This window comes from Mustela erminea, chromosome 13, assembly GCF_009829155.1.
Source record: "Mustela erminea isolate mMusErm1 chromosome 13, mMusErm1.Pri, whole genome shotgun sequence".
Classification (NCBI taxonomy): Eukaryota; Metazoa; Chordata; class Mammalia; order Carnivora; family Mustelidae; genus Mustela; species Mustela erminea.
Genome location: NC_045626.1, coordinates 42,572,835 through 42,591,670, shown reverse-complemented (window position 1 = coordinate 42,591,670; position 18,836 = coordinate 42,572,835).

Genomic DNA, 18,836 nt, shown 5'->3' with positions numbered 1-18,836 from the left:
TGTGGAGAAACCCATACTAAGGAACATGGTTGTCTCTTGGGCAGCTGAAAGAGATTTTCATGGTGCTGGAAGGCTCTGAGTCTGACCATTATCTGTAAACAAAGATATATTTTTGAATAAAGGAATAAGGCAATGAAATTCATGACTTCACAAATCAATTCAAAGCTGCAAAGCTGTAATTTGCACCTTCCAAGTGGCTAATGATGAACATTTTTTTCATACGCTTCTTTGTTGTCTCTATGTTCTTTATATATGAGATATCCTTTCATGAATTTTGTTATGTTTTCTAATTAGATGGTTTATTTTAATGTGTGTCTTGAGAGGTTTTTATACATTCTAGAGACATGTGGTTTGCAATTTTTATTCTCCCAGTCTGTATCTTGGTTTTTTTATTCTCTTAAAAGGGTCTTTGATAGAGCAAAACAAAATACATTTTGACTTAGGTTTAACATTCACTTTTCCTTTTATGGATCATGTTTTTTTTTGTGACAAGTCTAAGAACTCTTTGTGTAGCCCTAGATGTTAAACATTTTTTTCAGTGATGTTTTCTGAAAGTTTTACAGTTTTGTATTTTCCATTTGAGTTCATGATCCAAGCTGAATAAATTTTTTTAGGACATAAGAGTCTTGGTCAAGGTTTATTTCTTTCTGTCTATAGAAGTCCAGTTACTCCAGTACCATTTGTTGAAAAGTCTCTCCTTCATTGAATTAATTTTATATCTTTCCAAAAATCAGTCAGCAATACTTACATGAGTTGCTTTCTGAGTTCCAGATTGTGGTCCATTGACTGTGTGTTTATCCCTATACCAATAACACCTTATCTTGATTAGGTCTTGAAATTAAATAGACTGATGCCTTTACTCTTTCAAAACTGTTAGCTTTACCTTTGCTTTTTCATATAACACATTTTGGTAGGACTTTGATTGGATTGCATTAAACCTGTGTATAAATTTAGGGACAACTGGCATCTCTCCTATGTTAAATCTTCCAAACAATGAACATGTTGTGTCTCTCCATTTACATGGATTATCTTTGGCTTCATTCATTAGCATTTTGTAGTTTTCACATCCTATACATGTTTATTAGATTAACACCTACGAATTTCTTTCTTTCCTTTTTTATCCCCCCAGTGATTTTAGATGGCAAAGTAGCTTTTTCATTTTGTGTTTATTATTCATTACTGATAGAAATGTCTCCTTACCTTGTTGCACTCGCTAAAATTTCCAGCACTATGTTGAATAAGAGTGGTCATTGTGAGCCTGGTGGTGGGTATTATGGAGGACACATTATTGCATGGGGCACTGGGTGTGGTGCATAAACAATGAAACACTGAAAAGAAATAAAATAAAATAAAAAGAGGGGTCAATGTGGACATTCTCCCACTGTTCCTGATGTTAAAGGGAAAGCATCCATCTTTTACCTTTAACTGTACTGTCATGTTTAAAAAAAAATATTTATGAGAGAGAGAAAGAGAGCACAAGCAGGGAGGAGTGACAGAGGGAGAGGGAGGAACAGGGAGCCAGATGTGGGTCTTGACCCCAGAACCCTGAGATCATAATCTGAGCTGAAGCTGGATGCTTCCCAGGCACCAAGTACACTGTCATCTATAGATATTTTATAGATTCCTTTTAATGAGTTTGCGAGGTTACCCTTTATTCCTATTTTTTTTTCTGAGAGATTTTATTTGGAATGGGCATTGAATTTTGTCAAATGTTTTTTTCTGCACTGATTAACATTATGTAATAGTCCTTCTTTAGCTTTTCAATATGGAGAATTACACAGATTAACTTTTAAATATTGAAAAGGACTTGGATCATTGTCATAAACTCTGCTTGGTTAAGTATAATCTTTCTCATATATCATTGAATCATATATGCTAACATTTTAGTAAGGGTCTTGCATCTGTATTCTTGAATACTATTAGTCTGTACTCTTCTTCTCCTCCTACTTCCTCTTCTTCCCCTTCTCCTCCTCCTCCTCCTCCTCCTCCTTCTCATTCTTCTTCTTCTACTGTCTTTTACTAATTGTGGTATCAGAGTAATAGTAGCTTCACACAATGAACTGGGAAGTGTTCCTTCCTCTTCTATTTTCTGAAAGAGATTGTATAAAATTGTGTTAATTCTCTCAGTATTTTGTAGAATTCTCAAGTGAAACCACACTCACCTAGAGGTTTTTAACTTATGAATTAAATTTCTTTTATAGTTATAGGCCAATCAAATAAAATACTCAACATTTAGTGAGTTATGGTTGTTTTGTGTTTTGCAAAGAATTTCACCTAAGTTTTCAAATTTATGTGTCCAGAGTTGCTTCCAGTATTACTTTATTATTATTATTTTTTTTTTTAGATCTACAGGGACTGTCTTATAACTCTTCTGTTCCATTTCTAATGCTGGCAGTATGTGTCTTCATTCTTTTATTCCTTGTCAGTCCTCCTAGATGTTTGCCAGTTTAATTATCTTTCCAAAGAGATAGCTTTCTCTCACTGATTTTCACTATTGTCCTTCTGCATTCTTTGAATTTATTTTGCTTTTTTTCTTTTCCAGGTTCTTGAAGTAGGAACTTGGATTATTGATTTGAGACTTCTCTTCTTTTCTAAATGTGCATTTTAGTGCTATTGATTTCCCTCTCCACACTGCTTTAGCTGCATCAATAAATTTCGACATGTTGTATTTTCATTTTCATTCAGCTAAAAGCATTTTTCATGTCCCTTGAGGTCTTCTCTTTGACCCATGGATTACTTATAAGGGTTTTGTTTAGTTTCCAAATGTTTGGAGATTGTTGTTATCTTTTTGTTATTGATTTCTAGTTTGATTCCATTTTGGTTAGAGGATACACTGTATAATTCCAAATCTTTAAATTTAATAAGGTTTGTTTTATGGTACAGTATATAGTATATCTTGGTATATTTCCTGAGCTCTTGAAAAGAATATGTATTCTATTGTTGACAGAAGTGGTCTGTAAGTGTAAGTTAGATCCTGTTGGCTGACAGTGTTATTGAATTTCTTCTATATCCTTGCTAATTTTCTAATTGTTCTATCACTTGTTTAGAAAGGTGTGTTAAAGTTTCCAACAATACTTGTGGATTTGTCTATTTCTTCTTTAGTTCTCATATTTTGCTGCTTTGTTTTTTGGTGCATATGCATATTTAATATTTCTGTCCCACATAATTTTCTTTGCTCTGAAATGTAAATTATCTGAAAATTATATAGCTCCTCATGCCTCCTTTTCATTAATGTTTGAATATATCTTTTTCTCCTTTTATTTTCAATTTTCATTTCCTTCTATTTGAAGTGAGTTTCTGTGAGATAGCATATTGCTGGGTCATGATTTTTAATCTACCCTGCCGATCTTTGTCTTCTACTTGGTGAAATTAGACATTTACATTTCATGTAGTGATTGCTGGCTTAGGCTGAAATCTGCAATTTAATTTTGTTGTTTTCTCTCTGCTTTTGGTTGCTTTGTTTTAACTTTTCTGCTTTCTGTGGTTTACATGATAATATTTTAGAATGGCATTTGATTTATCTAAAGTATTTTTGAATGTATTTCTTTCTATTGCTTTCTTAGTGGTTGCTCTATGTATTACATTATAGATACACAAGTTATTGTAGTCCAAGGATGTCATGATTATACCTGTCAGATAAAGTATAGAAACCTTACCTCCATCTATGCCTCCTTACCCTCCCAAATTTGTAATTGCATTAAATATTCCTTTTATATATTTTTAGAACCATGTTAATAAGCATTATATTTTTGTATCACTCTTTGAATACAACTCAGAAATCTCAAGAGAAGAATCTTTTGCATTTACCCATATTTTGCTTACCAAGCTATTTTTTCTTTCTTTTGATGTTCCAAAATTTGTTCACTTATGTTCCTTCTGTGTTTAAAAGAGCTTACTTTATCCATTCTTTTAGGATAGATCTGCTGGTGAAAGAGTCTTTTAATATATCTTTACCTGAGAATGTTTTGATTGTTCCCTTCATTCCTTGAGAATATTTTCCCTGGATATGGTATTATGGATTGATAATTCTCTTTCAGCACTTGAAACATGACAGGTCACTTCCTTTTGACATCTATGTTTCCTGATGAGAAGTCCTCTCTCATTCAAAAATGTTCCCCCATAGGTCATATGTTATTTCTTTTTCATGGCTTTCAAGATTTTTTTTTCTTTATCTTTGGTTTCAGAAGTTTTATTATGATATTTCTTGATATAGAATTTTTTGGGTTTTATCCTATTTGGGCTTTGTTCAGCTTCTTGATTCTTTAGGTTTCTTTAGGTTCATGTCTGTTGCCAAATTTGGGGATTTTTCAGCTATTACTTCTATGAGCACTTTTTTCATTTCTGCACTCTCTCTCCTTTCTTCCAGGAGTCTGCAATGTATTTTAAAGGGTAAATGGGAAACAGTTGTAAGTTTTAATCAAGGAATGTGTATCATTAAGCTTTTTAAAAATTATTTTATTAACATATAATATATTACTTGCCCCAGGGGTACAAAGGGTCTGTGAATCATCAGGCTTACACAATTCACAAGCACTCACCCTATCACATACCCTCCCCAATGTCCATAACACATTGACCCTCTCCATACCCCACTTCCCCCCGGCAAACCTCAGTTTGTTTTGTGAGATTAAGAGTCTCTTAAGGTTTGTCTCCCTCCTGATCCCATCTTGTTTCATTTTTTCCTTCCCTACACCTCAAACCACCCATTCTGCCTCTCAAATTCTTCATATCAGGGAGATCATATGATAATTGTCTTTCTCTGATTGACTTATTTTGATTAGCATAATACCATCTAGTTCCATCCACATTGTTGCAAATGGCATGATTTCATTTCTTTTGATGGCTGCATGGTATTCCATTGTATGTATATGTATGTATGTGTGTATGTATGTATGTGTATATATATACCACATCTTCTTTATCCATTCATGTGTTGATGAACATCTAGGTTCTTTCAATAGTTTAGCTGTTTTGGGCATTGCTGCTATAATGAGAATCAAACCATCCCACATCTTAGTGGGTTAAAACAGCAAAATCATTTAATTTGTTTACAACTCTATGGGTTGGCAATTTGGGCTGGTCTCAATAAGGCAGTTTTTGCCTGCTCTCAGCTGGTCTTATTCATGCATTTTTGGTTGTTTGCTGTAATAGCTGGAAGCTAGTTGGTGTACAAGGTCTGTCCTGGGATGGCTTGTCTTTATTCAAATGTCCCCTTAAATTCCACCAGACTAAACTGAACTTTCTCTCATGGAGTTGAAAGTGTTACAAAATCTATGAGAAACAAGCTCCAGTGTGTAAGAACTTTTCAAGATTCTGTTTTTGGTGTGTTCATTAATGTCCCATTGGCCAAAGTAACTCATATAACCAACCCAAATTTGAAGGATGAAAAAATGGATTTCAACTTTCAATGGTAGGGAAAGATTTTTGCAATCCAGCTCAGGGTTACAGTGATCAGATTCACCTTTTTGTAAAAGTATTTTATACTCTGAGAAGTATTAGTTGCAGCAAGAAATAGTTGAGGCTAAGAGATCAGATTAGGTAGGAAGAGGGAGAAAATACTATTAGATTTCTGTCTTGAGCAATTTGTGAATTGTGAAGTGACATTTATTGAATTGGGAACCCTGGAAGCGGTAAGATATAGACAAGGGTAATGAGTTCAGTTTTGGAAAAATTTTATTTGAGGTACTGAAAAGCATCCAAGTAGAAATATTGACTATGCAGTTCAATATAGGGCCAAGATCTTATAAATGAACTCTGGACTAAAAGAAAAGATATGTAAGTTACCAACCTATTGACCATAGCTTTGGCTTCAGGAGTGGGTGAGTTAAATGCTACTATCCGTAATAGTTGTATGGTTCTGAAAATATAAGGGATTGAACAAATTCAGGATTTCTTTGAATTCCACAGTCTTTAGCAGAGTCATAAAGATATTTTATTTTACTATGTTATTAAGATAGGTATGTTTAGTATTTGTTTAAAAGAATTGTGTATATATCAAGAGATAAATAATTATAAAATTCAATCTCAGTTGTCACCCATGGTGGGAGCTATAGACTTCCATGAGTATGAAGAAGAGTCAGATGATTATATGCTGGTAACAAGGAGTCAATGCTATGAGATCTCACGATCATATCCTTCATAGTATTATGTAACTATTAATATAAAAACTCCAAATAGAGTCATCCATCTGATCAGGGTTGCCAACAAGAATTCACTCAGTAAAATGATAAGATAGTACTCAAAAATATCTAGGATGATATTTGATTTAATTTCAAACAGTGAGAATTGAACCAGATTTCTAAAGTCCTCATAACATGACCAGCAAATATTTCTGAACTTATGTCACTTATGCCATATGCATGTGTTTCTTAGTGTGTTGTTTAACTCCAAGGGTAATCAGAATAAAGTAGAAAGATATTTCAAGAAAATTAAGATATTATTATCTCGGGATGGAATCTACACATAATTTTTTGTGTATGTGAAATTGAATAGAACTTGGCATGTTTGAGTGATAGCCCTGTAAAACTAATTTTAAAATTCTATTGAGTAATTAATTCAGAATGGTTATGTAAGTTAAAATCTTGTTAAGTTAATGTACTGTACATTATAAATAATTATACAAACTTAAATTTTACCGTATTTATAAGTTGATTTCTTGGATTTATAAAATTCCTTAATACTTGATAAACCTTTTTCTCAGGAAATCAAAACGCTTAAAAAAAATCTAAAATATATTGTATTTATAAATTCTGTTTAAAATGTTTGAAGTCATATTCAAAGTCCTTTTAAAGATGACAGTTCTTTTAGATTTATAAGTTGAATAGAATTTGCTAATTGAACTTAAATACTTGACAAGTGTTTTGAATCTGTAACTTCAGGAAATTTAATTTAAAATAAACATAAAACTCTGTGAAGTCTTTCTTATGTACAAAATCTACCCTAATGTCAAAAGACAAGGAAATAAGTTAGAAGACTGTTGCATGAAATAAAAACATCAGTTACTCAGAGGCACGAGAAGAGTGGAATTTGGAGGGATTGTACAATGGGACCTAAAATGAGGCAAGTACAAAAATATAACCAGAAGAGATGCTGAGGATCTTGAGAGGGAATGAACGTTGGGTGGTATTGAGGTCAGTGTTAAATGCAATGAGGTCTTATTGAGGTCAATGTTAAATGTAATGTCTAATAATATCCAAAACTGACAGCTAGCAAACAGCAAGACAAGGAGTTGATCTTCTGTCCCCTCCCACCAGGCCTATGGAGTACCATTTGGAACAAACTCGCATTCAGTTCTTTCACTCCCGGTGTCTCCAGTGTTAAATAATGAGGGGTGAGAAAGTTTTTTAGAATGAGCCTATCCATGTTGGTTTGCTAGTATGGAGGACAGGAGGCTCAGAGCAAACCATGAGCTCATGAGAATTAATTTTTAACCTACCCAGATGAAGAAGACTCATTGACTTATCCCTTCCTTTCTCCAGTATTGGAAAGATATAATAGGTGTCCTCCTTGTTTGTACTCTCTCATTCATACCATGATCCTCAACACATGTGTAAAATTCCACATGTTTTTGAGTCTCATGATATTTCTCATTTCTCTCTGTGTTCAACCACTGACACTTGAGTCACTCTCCTGCATTCATTTTAAAGAGCAAAATAGCATGTCATTGGTAATCTTCCTCTTTCACTAGGCCTTTTCCTATACTGGGTGACTTCTCTCCTTTTAAATAGCAATCAGATCTATTTCTCTCCATCCTACCATCATCAAGCTATTACTCCTTCATCCCATCATCATCTCTTTTCTGGGTTATTTTTCCCACCTCCTAACTGATCTTGCTGACTTTGTTTTTGTTTGTTTTGTTTTGTTTTGTTTTTTAAAGATTTTATTTATTTATTTGACAGACAGAGATCACAAGTAGGCAGAGAGGCAGGCAGAGAGAGAGAGGAGGAAGCAGGCTCCCCGCTGAGCAGAGAGCCCGATGTGGGGCTCAATCCCAGGACCCTGAGACCATGACCTGAGCCGAAGGCAGAGGCTTAACCCACTGAGCCACCTAGGCACTCTGCTGACTTTGTTTTGTAACTCATTCCTGTCTATTCATCCAGCTTTAGTGTTGATTCTTCATAAAATACAAATTCAATCATTGACACCAGAATAATGTCCAAACTCTTAAACAAATGTACTTCTTTTGAAGTCAGTTCTTTTTTCACTTCACATCTCATATTGCCCCACATCCATCTCTCTACTTCAGTAAGATTAAAATTCATTGAGTTCTCAAAAAATTCCATGTACTCTTACCTCTAAGTCTCCACATATATTATTCTTCTGAAATACCAGCCTTGCCTCTACCCATAAATTTCACCCTCCACCATGCTCTATTTATCTAGTTCTTTCCTGTATATCCAGTAGGTACTAACTTAAATTTTACTTTCTTTATAAAGTTTTCCCTAAAATTTCCCCTATCACAGGCCCCCACCCTGGATATAGTGCTCCTATATTTATATCACTAAACCTTTCTATACGTCCCAATCAGAACATTTATTATACTTCTTGATTATTGCTTCATTTTTTTTAGCTTGTTTTATCAGTATATATTTTGAGATGCTAAAAAGAGTTGTATTTTCCTAAACATAATATATTTTCTTTTAAGTCTCTCTGGTCTGATGAATAATGTGTTATATTTTAGAAATATTTCCCAGTTTAGGCTAGCACTGTTTCTTTTCTCAATGAAAACTATTTACACTGTAGGAAGGTGCACTTGAAAGAAATGGGAAACCAAGATTCACTGATAATTAAGTGATATTAATAATTAATCTTTCATAAGTCCACCTTTGTAGTACTTATGCTAATGTATTAAACTTAGCTGGAAATATATTAATAAAAACTAACATATTAATCATTATATACTAATCACCATGGTTTCTTGCATGCATTTGCTCATTTCCTTTTCACACCTTATTAAAAAGCAGGCATTAATCCATTATCACAATTTAAGAAATAGGAAAACTTAAATTGATAAAACTTAAGTAACATGTGTAAGGTTTATGATTTATCCAAGTGAGGAAACCAAGGTGTACACTCAGGTAGTTAGGTTCCAGGGCTTGCCCTCTGAACCACCCAAATGTTTTAGTAAAAGAATAATCTCAGGAAGTGCCTGGGTGGCTCAGTTAGCTTAATGTCTGCCTTCACCTGGAGTCATGATCTTGGCGTCCTGGGATCAAGCCCCACCCACATCAGTCTCTCTGCTTAGTGGGGAGTCTGCTTCTCATTCTCCCTCTCCTTCTGTGATCTCTCTCACTTTAACTCTTTCTGAAATAAATAAAATCCTAAAGAAGTAGAAGAAGGAGGAAGAGAAGGAGGAGGAGGAGGAGGAGGAGGAGGGCGATCTCAGTTTAGGGACACCTGGGTGGCTCAGTCAGTTAAGTGTTGGATTCTTGGTTTCTGTTCAGGTCATGATCTCAAGGTCATGATCACAGATTCATGATCTCAGGCTTGTAAGATTGAGCCCTGCATCAGACTCTGTGCTCAGGTTGGAGTCTGCTTGAGATTCACTCCTTCTCTCTCCCCCTGCCCTTCCCCCTGCTCATGCTCTCTCTCTCTTTCTAGTATAAATAAATAAAACCTTTAAAAAAAAATAACCTCAGTATGAGAGAAGGATCATGTTTTATATACAAAGCAATGCAATCTCAAAAAATCAACATTTAAAATGGAAACGATACCCTTACTTACTAGTTCTCAGGCTAGTTTCTATTTGAGATTCTATTACTTTATTATCACCTGAGTAACTCATACTACCTGTCACATTGGGCATCATTAGACATTTTTATTTTATGTTGACACTTGTGATGAGAAACATAGGATGGTTGATCTAGAAAACAAAAATTGAAGGCACTCTTTGCCATTCTCCTTACTAAAAAATAACTAGGTAGCTTGTGAAAAATACATTTACTTAATGAGGAAATATCATATGGCCTACCATGGCAACAAAATCAAGCACCTGCCAAGAGCATGTTCAAGAACTATGAATTGTACAGTCTCAAATCCTTAATTAAGTGTCTTTTCCTATAAATTCCCTGATGTGTAGTCCATTTTACTAATAGCTACAAATATCCTTGGCACGGAATGATTTCTTTTGCACTAAATGTCACATATGCCAAGGAAATGAGCACAACAGTAGCCTAGTAAAACTGATTCTTGCATAGACAGCAATGAAACTCACATGAGGAAGGTTTACCTACTGCATGAGTGGGGGTTGAAGGATGGGGTGACAGGCTGGGAGTAAGAAAGAGGGACACAGTTAATGCATTTCCTAGTTTAGGACAAGGATAGGTCTCTGCATTGCTACATTTTCCTTCCTTCTTTCCTTCCTTCCTTCTGTCTTTTCTTTCTTTCTTCCTTCCTGTATTATATTAGGGATTCAGATGCATGGATCCAGGGGAGAAACATGTATTTTACTCAGAGAAAGATATGACCTTGTCAGAAGTGTTTGAACCACTGCACAATTTAAACAGCAAATTTGAAAATCATCTACTCACTCCAACCTATGTATTTAAAAACAAACAAAGAAATAGGGTATGTGAAAGTTTCTTACATGCTTTTGTCTTGGTATTTTATGTTATGCATGTATTTGGAAATAACCCTCTCTTAAAATGAAAAGGATACCATTCTAAATCATCATTCATTTTTTTTTTTTACACAGATCATGAGACAGCATGAAATGTAGGAGATTTAGAAGAGAAAACAAATCTTATTTCTACTAACTTCTATTTGTGTGAATTTTGATAATTTCTTAATTTTCCGGAACTTAAATTTCTCATTGACAAATGAGGGCATTTGTACTTCTCTTATTTCACAAAGATCAAGGATTAAATTTAAGAAGACACTTTGTAAATGCCAAAAGATTATGAACATGCTTGTGATTATAATATTGTGTTGTTTATTACTTTCCCAGCTAAGCCTTCATAGCACTCACAATTACTCAGTATTCATGTAGATTATATCATTCAGAAGGCTCCAGAGATCTCTTAATGAGATTACATAAAAGCAAATATTTTATCCAGTATCAGAATGCATCACTTTTGAAAGTTAATGAATCAATTGCCTTATAGTAACTATAACCATAATGGTTTACAACAGAAAGTGGAAGTATCTCTTTCAGTTGACATTCTAAAGGGAGTTAGGTGGGTGGGAAACATTTATTCGAAGTGGATAACAGTGCTCAGAATTGGAAAATGTGCCCTGGAATCTTAAATAAGTTCAAGTAGACAGATGTTTAAAGTTACATTCATTCGAACTGAGAGAAATGCTTTTCCTATTGGTATTTTAAAACATTTCTTTTTTTTTAATTGGACTTCTTCACCTTAAAACTTTTCATTTCTTTCAGTATAATTTGCAAAGCTGGTATTGAGCAACTTTAAAATTAAGTCACTCATAGTTATTTTCTTTTCTAATCTGTTAATGAAGCCCTTTTAAGGAAGGCAAATCTATATGATTTAAACTGCTATTTTTCTTTCCTTTCCTCCAGAAATTTTTCCAAGGAATACAACTCCTATGAGAGAATTCTTGAAAGAATTTTTTTTTTCCCCAATTCTTTGGTCAAACTGTCTCGGAAACCCTGATTACCATACACATTTCTTGGAGATTCACCAGTGCATCTTAGCATATTAAAAGCTTTGCATCTTCTTGTTCTAGAGAGACATGTTTAAGTGTTTAAACCAATGTTTTAAAATTACTTTGGCTATGGGAAAGCAAAAGTTCTCTGAAGTAAGGCTGCCTAAGGTGGATCCCAGGCCTTACCATTGACCTATCTGTTCCCATGTCCTCACCTGCAAAATGTGGATTATAAAGTACACAGGTCCCAGGATTTCTGTTAAGATCACCTGAGGTGACATTTGTAAAGTGATTAGGACATTGTCTGACATATTATTATGTAAGTGTTTACTAAAGATAATATAAATTTTCCTTTCTTGCCCTATTTTTTCAGAGCTCTGCTACCTGAGGGACTAGTTGGGGTGGGGAGAAGAATCTAATTTAAATAGCCCCTAAAAGTATAGGCTCCTTGAGGCCCAGAGAAGTTAAATAATTTGCCCAAGACCTAGTGGTGGAGGTTCAAACCCATACAAGATTTTGTCCCAGTGCTTTTATTAAACCACTGCATTAAATGCAGCTCTGAAGTATAAGCAAAGGATCATTGTTTCATGCAAATTTTCCCCAGAAATGTTTGTTCTGTGTTAACCTTTATTTTCTAACGTTTGTAGAAGATTTGGGGCAGCTAGGATCAGAAAGATTTTCCTATCCTTTCAAAACTGATCCAATTACTTAAAAATCTTGGCTGCCTTGTCATTTAAGTAATAGGTGAAAATCAACATACAAAAATGAAATTGAATAAAAGAATTTCAGCCAAATTCTATCCAAATCCTAACCAAAATAAGAATAATTAGAAAGGAATATGATGCATTGATATGGGACTAGGTGGTAGCAGGGAGAACACATTGTACATGAAAATAATTTTACTACATTTTAGTTAGCAACCAAACAAAAATAAATGTAAATCAATCTCCTGTCTTAATTTCATTTTGGTAGTTTAAAGATGATTGGGGAAATATATTTTCCATTCCAAGTCACCTTGGCTCCTTCTAGCTACATTTCTGTGATAATTACAATTTTCCATTTCCTGTTTATAAGATTCTTTTTTAACAAGGAATTAAGAAAATCTTATGATATTATTAGAAAGAAATATACCTGAAGTTCTTATTAATATGACATAGATAATTTATTTCAAACCATATCTACCTAATTTGCTTGAACAGTGTATGTTAATTATTTGTTTTGTGCTTATCATTGAGCTAGAGTGATAAACATACATCTTTCTTTAACCCTATTCCAATATTGCTTATAAACTTGCAGGGGAATTATATGTGAGATTTTGAGGAAAGAGAATTAGCATGTAAAATAATTAGAGCAGAATAACTTAGAAAATCCAATCTAATATCAAAATATGTGATAGATCACTAAGACAGATATCTAGTAAATCTGATATAGTTTCATAGATAAAGAGTATCTCACATCTGGCATAAGCAAGTGTTAGGAGAACAAGGGTCTGAATTAAACATCATGAGGTAAATGGAGAAATTTGGATTTGGTCAGATTATGGAGGTTGTCCAATGATGGTCTAAGGAGTTTATCATGTGATGGGCTATCTCATGTGCTTCTAATTTGGCTGTCCCTAATAACATTGAAGTGAAAGCCTCTGTCAGATGCTGTGCAATGGGGCTTCCTTTAATAAGTGGAAGGAAGAACTGAACCAGTCTCTCACATTGCCCTTTTTACATTTCTTGCCTCTTTTTCCTTGACCCGCCTCTCCTATTCACACTACATTAATATTTTCAAAATTGTGTTAACCAAAAGGTGTGTATTGGGTACATTACTATGTACTATGTAATGGGAAAAAAAAAAAATTAGCCAGTTTAAGTTGGTAAATGGTGGATTAGACCAAGTCACAAAAATCTGTTGACTGTGGGACCCTCAAAACTTCATATTATTCTCATGTCCACATTGATTCATCAAGAAGAAGATATTTTACAGTTTGCTATTTTTTCTTTTTTTATTTAAGGAATTCGGTTTTTTTCCCCCCTACAGAGAATGCTGTAGGATTGAGTAGTCTAAGAAACAACTAAGAGAAATGCCTAAGGATTCCAAAGAGTTTGACAATAGTGACATTTTACAAATCAAAGAGTTCTTGAATTGTATTATTCAGTAAGTACAAACAAAAACATTTTTAGCCAGTATTCTGAGTGTATTGTCTGTAAGAGCTTGAGCTACCTCACATTCAAGAACAATGTTTTATTTTTCAATTTTAATCTAGAAATTTTACCTTATAGATATATGCTTATCTTCCTGAACTTTGCATCTGCCAAATAAATAATTCTTTTTTTTTTTTTTAAAGATTTTATTTATTTATTTGACAGAGAGAGATCACAAGCAGGCAGAGAGGCAGGCAGAGAGGAGGAAGCAGGCTCCCTGCTGAGCAGAGAGCCTGATGTGGGACTCGATCCCAGGACTCTGAGATCATGACCTGAGCCGAAGGCAGCGGCTTAACCCACTGAGCCACCCAGGCACCCCCAAATAAATAATTCTTAAGATACAGGACACTTAAAAACAGAATTAAGAAAAAATTAATTTATTTTGTAGTTATTAACTATCTTTTAAAAGGTACTTTGGTGATCAACTGTGTTAGGAGTTAATTCAATAAGCATACATGTGTTTTATTATGCCCCCAAATTGATTCTATAAGACTTTTCTCTTTTTGCAAGAGGGATAATATTGGAAAGTGGTATGAACACTCGGTTTGGAGAGAGAAATGTGAATTTTTATTCTTGTTCTTCTAAATTGCCATTTGACCATGGGGAAAAATAAATAAATAAATAAGGGAGTAGCAGTGGAGTACACAGGTTCAAAGCTTCATGGCCTAAGTTGAAAGTGCAGACTCTCACAGATGAGCAGTATGATCTCTGACAAGTTATTTAACCTCTCCAGGTCTGTATTTCTTGATCTATTAAAGGGATATTATAATAATACTTACTTCATAGAACAATTATTGCACATAAAAAACATTGCTTAAATCTGTTATAATTAATAATAACTCTGGGCTTCAGTATCTTCAACTTTTAGGCATTTTGTTGCAAACATCCCTGGATTTCGTGAACTATCTCATCCGCAAAGAAATTGAAGCATGTCTGACATTATGCCAATGAAGAAACTATGTAAAATAGTAAGGAATATGTTAAAATTTTATTCAAGAGGCATGGAATGGGATGAAGAAAATACATCCCCCCCTTCATTTTTGGTAAAGCTGTTTCTCTTTTAATACCCATCCTTCCAAGAAGACCATCAAATGCAAAATTATTTAGCTATTAAGAAAACAAAGTCTTCTTTTTACAGCATAGAAGCTCAGCTTATCTCAATCAGGTCAATGATTACAATTACTATTTGCAAGGATCTCCATGAAAAAGAAAAAAAATGTATATATATATACATATCTGACTCCTTTTGAATTTATATCTAGTTAAAGATGTAGGTCAGTGGAGCCCTCTAAGAGCCCTTTCCATTTTCAGCAGATGTTGTGTGTGTTGTGCTTGGGAAGATGATCAAGATTCAGAGGAGAAAGGGGATCAGGGATGGCACCAAAACATGCCCCAGTGTTAGGGTTGGAATGACATCTTGAAGAAGGACACAAGAAGGACTATGCAAGAGTTTTTCCAGGTACCATAGATCAGTTAGTCTAAAGCAAGATTTATTTTTTTAAGACTTTATTAATTTGAAAGAGAGAGAGAGGGAGCATGAGCAGGGAGGAGAGGGAGAAGCAGGATCCCCATGAGCAAGGGGCCTGATGTAGGGTTTGAACTCAAGACCCTGGGATCATGACCTGAGCCAAAGGCAGATGCTTAGTCCACCGAGCCATGCAAAGGTCCCTCAAGGAAGATTTGTTAAACTTCATCACTATTGACATTTAAGACTGAAGATTCCCTTGTTGTGTGGAATCTTTTGTGTACTGAAAGATATTTAGCAACATTTCTGACATCTGATAAGCTGGATGCCATTAGCAAACCTTCCCCCACTTGTGACAATCAAATATGTCTCCTGATATTGCCAAATGTCCCTTAAGTGGGCAAAATCACTTCGGGTTGAAAAAAAATCCCTGGGGTAAAGGTACAAAGTATCCAGTGAATAGTAGTTTTGTTTCAAGGAACAGACAGCAGACAATCTTGAATCCCTGAAGGGAAAGAAAAAAAAGAAAGCTGACTTCCATATGAAATGAGAAGTGAAAGAAATTTTCTTTTACTATGGCTGTGATATATGAGTAATTAAATTCAATTATGGCATATAACATAGAAAGGGGAAATATATAAAGACCAATTATAGACCCTGGAAGACCATTATTCTCTGTCATTAATAAGAGAAAGCATAAGATGAAATTCACCGTCTGCCACCATGAGAAAATTCTATTAAAATTTTTTAAATTAGTTAAAAGAACAATCACAACCTACCAATGTTTCACAATAACTGAGGGGAAAAAAAAGACCATTGAAATCTTGATTACTCTTTGGCACAACAAGAAGGACTTCATGATATGCACCTTTGATGTACTGCCTTTCACTCTTTCTTTGGGATCTCAAGCATCTGTCCCACCCCTGAGCACAGAGAGCCACAGAGAGCAAGGAGTAAAGTAGCTCCCCAGTTCATTAGCGGCTCAGACCAGCAAATGTTTGTGATGGGTATTCCCAGTTTAGGTAAAAGAAAGGGAAGGGGGGAGCAAACTTTAATTTGGGGAAGAGAAGAAAGGCCATATGTTTTGTTGACCTTTTCAGTGAGCCCTTCAGTCAGCATCAAATAATCCAGAATAATTTAGTTTAATCTTTGCTCTGTCAAGCTGGGAACAAAACATAATCATGGTCTTAAAGCCTTTGCCTGGTGTAAATAAGAAACATAGGTACAAGTTATTACGTGGTAAAAATGTATAAATTTCTTTTTCAAAACAAGATGGAAGAGAAAGATGTCACACACGGGAATTATATGAAGAAGAAATAGTAATTTCTAGTTTTAGGAAAATCTATTGTGATGTTATTTCTATTTTCAGAAAAATCTAATGCAGAGTCTAAAGAGAAATCTATGTCACTCACTAGATAGACAATATGACTCCAAATTGTTTGCTAAAGCAATAGGAATCCTATCTCTCAAGTGAAATTTTGCACTTACACACATGCGTGCATGCACACACACCAAATAGGCAACTGAAGGATGACTACGTTCCTGGCAGAGGCTGCCAACAAGCCTGGTTCTGAATCATGTTCATTGCTCCTATTCAGGTCACTATCTATAATTCAGGCTTATTCAAAAACACTCTACTTTGTCAGTTCTCAGCACACTATTTTTAGTGATAAAGAGTTGCCATTAGGGAGAAAGAAATATGGTTCTCTGTCTTTTGTTAAAAGACACCTATTCTGCAGCAGAAATACTTAGGTATTTTTTACTTGTTCTCTTGCATTTACTTATACTCTGACATGGAAAACTCGAGGTCTTTTGTGGCAAATTATTTCAACCTCACCTTTTTTGTTGTAAGGGTGACTAGATGCTGTTATGTTATCATTATTTTAAATCAAAAGATGTCTTGAAATTCCTTGCTATTTTTATTTTAGACAGATCATTCAAATCTTTTGAAAGACATTAGTATACCATTTCCAGGGAAGCTAAGTTTATTGAATCTTTCAAATGTTCTCTGCTTAGCTTGGCTGTCATCATACCATCAGTTGTGAGGTATATAAATAACCTCCCTTTAACATGTGAGAAATAATAAAAAAGACTCCTTCTGGATGTTAAGATGTGAAATTAAACTCCAGGTGCTTTTTAGAGTTATTTGGGACATTCTCCCAGTTGTCAATATGGAAATCTTGTCACTCAGGGCAGGGATTTGTTGCCATGGGGAAGCAAAAACTGCATCGTTTGACAAGTTGGCAGTTGTTACAGTTGGTAGAAGAAGAAAAACTTAGAGACAGGTATTGGAAGAGGACTGTTCGCTGGGGATTGCTGAACTGGTTTGGAAATAAATTGATTATCTTTCTTTTCCTTTTTCTTTTCCTTTCCCTCTTTCTTTTCCTTTTTCTTTTCCACAAATCCGGGACACTTGTGTTTGCATAAAAATTATGGGAAATTAGGCATATTGATCCTAGAATTTAGGCATATCTATTTCTCTTAACCTCATAAATTCATATACATCCAAGCATTTAACTAATTCTCCTCTAAGATTCTGGCCCCAAGTCCACTGTTGTGAGGAGAGGAGATTTTCACATACCAGCAAGCAATTCTCTGTCATCACTAGGGTGTCCTACAATTCAAATCAACTCTAACACTACCTCTGTAGAGATAGCATCAGATTCCACAGGTTAAGTACTCTGCCACAATACTGCCCTCTACTTCAGATGCCACTTCAAATGCGACTCCATATGGTCACCTGTACTTCTAACCAAAGAACTATAATAAAGAACTATAAATCAGAGGTTATGATTTATAGTGGTTATGGCTACTTTCATAGATTCAATTAAATTGATGGAGTGACTCACTGAACTCAGGAAACCGGTTTACTCACTAGTTTATCATTTTTATTACAAAGGATTTTTTAATTTGATTTGATTTTTTTGTTACAAAGGATTTTAAAGATATGAGTCAGATGAACAAATGGAGAAAAGGGACAGAGCTTCAGTGCTCCCTTAGTATGCACTCCCCCCAAATCTCCAGGTGTTCACCAACCTGGAAGCTCTTGAATGTACTCCATTTAGGTTCTTATGGAAGCTTTATTACTTAAGACATGATTTGTTAGATCATTGGCCATTTGCAAGTGATTCATCTTCCAGCCCCTCTTTGGTCCCAAGGTCAGAGGAATAGAGCTGAAATCTCCAACCCTCTAATCACATGGTTGATCCTCCTAGAAACCAGTCCCTATTCTTAAGTGTGGTCCAAAAGTCACCTCATTAAGATAATGAAGGGGAGTATAATATGTTACCCCCAAATATGTCTGTTTGGCATAGGGATTATTTTAGGCTGATTATTTTTAAGACAACAGACATAGGAGAAGCTCTGAAAATTGAATAGAGGTTACTCTTCTTCTTCTTCTTCTTCTTCTTCTTCTTTTTTTTTTAAGATTTTACTTATTTGTCTGACAGAAAGAGAGAGAGATCACAAGTAGACAGAGCAACAGGCAGAGAAAGAGAGGGAAGCAGGCTCCCCACTGAGCAGAGAGCCTGATGCCAGAGGCTTGATGCCAGGACCCTGAGATCATGACTTGAGCT